Genomic DNA, 1,889 nt, shown 5'->3' on the forward strand with positions numbered 1-1,889 from the left:
ATATCAAAAATCGGGCCGTCTCATCCATATCAATCGAAGGAGGGTATCGTGTACCTGAATTATAATAATTCTTTGAATCTATATAAAAATTGTCAACCTCTATGAAATATACATGCGCCCGAGAAATTCGATCTAACAATTTATTATTATTTTTTTTTTTTTTATTAGATCCATTTACGACAGGTCAATTTTCTTCAGAAACAATATTGGAAATATTGGAAAATAATTTCGAAGTTTCGTTTAATTAAATTAAACGAAAAAAGTGAAGAATTAAAAAAAATAATGTATATGAATGTGTATTATTATTATTCTTGAATTTGTTGAGATATAATTTTGATCGATAAATGTTGAATGTGATTTGATGTTGATTTTATCGTGTTTAACTGTGTACGCACGAATTTTCACTATTGTTCAATATTTAAAAGTTTGTTGATAAGAGGATTGATAATCTTATCACGAAGAATTATTTCTGGAAATTTTTGTCCCGATTAAACTAGAATGGACTGTAATTTGTTGTTTGGTCTATAATTTTCTTTAAGATAGAAAAAAAATTTATTTGTAAATTATGCGCATATTTAAATAACGTTAATAACGTGGAAGAAATGTCAAATAGTTCATACTGGCGCCATCTACCGTTTCAATTTATTATTATTTCTTTATTGGGATGTAATAATTTTTATTTGATTTCATATATAATTTGAAATTTATTTCAATTTAATTTTATAGGGCAAATTTCAATTCAAAAAATGTTTAATATTAAATAATAATGAAAATATTATTAATCTTTCAATTCTTTAAAGATCTGTTGATCTCTTTCTTTCCAACAGATACTACAAGGTGTCAAAACATCTTTTTTACCGATAGTTGATATTATAGATGTTTCATTGTCGTTTCATTTTATATGAAACATTATCAGTTCAGTATAAAATCGATCGTAATATCGGTAAAGATATAAAATTTCAAAATTTTAATCGATCCATTAATAAAAATTTAATATTAACAAAATTTTTTACTATAAAAACTTTACCTCTAATTATATTATAATTCTTAAGTAAAAATTATAGAACATACATCAAAACAACTATCGGTATTTCAGAATGTACAACACTCAAAAATCGAGATCTTGTTTATGATTTAATAATAAACAAAATAATAATCCCAAGAGCTGATTCAAACAAAGTTCCAAAACAAAAAAAAAAATATATAATTTCGATTGTTTAATTTCGCCCTACTAAAGAAATTTATTTAAATAATATTTTCTAAATAAATAAAATACCTTACAAGTCGTTCTATTAATTGATTACTGAATGCTTCAAAAAAAGAAAAAAAAAAGTTAATTTTAATCGTTTCATTCAAGGAAACGAATAGTGAGTGGAAATTCAAGATACATTAGTCACATACCAACGTTAAGCTGCAGGTGTTCGCATTACTGAGCTACTAATAGAACTACGAAGGGTACATTAACATAAAATAACCTAATACGTTATCTCCTTAGAAAACCAAACATGTAGGTTATACCAAAACTCGTTTTATACTAAAATTATGTTTATACCTAATACAAAAATTTTTACAATCGTCTCACCAAACTTCCAATAATAATTTCTCACAAAACAAACCTACCTAATTCATCATTCAACCTGTTCAAACAATCCACTCCAGCTACTTTCTTCAAAAAAGAAAAAAAATATAACAACAACAACAACAACAATAATAATAATAATAATAAAACAGAAGATATTCCATCCACACGTCGCATTAGCAATTAGCATCACCCATTTCCCCAATTCTCGACGTGGAGAGGCCCCCATACCGTTTCGTCAACACGTGCTCGTCCCGAGACCCGATTCGAGCAAAAGTGAAAAGCAACCTGAAAACCGAGCCACGGCCCC

This window comes from Apis dorsata, unplaced genomic scaffold (genome assembly GCF_000469605.1).
Source record: "Apis dorsata unplaced genomic scaffold, Apis dorsata 1.3 scaffold_397, whole genome shotgun sequence".
NCBI lineage: Eukaryota > Metazoa > Arthropoda > Insecta > Hymenoptera > Apidae > Apis > Apis dorsata.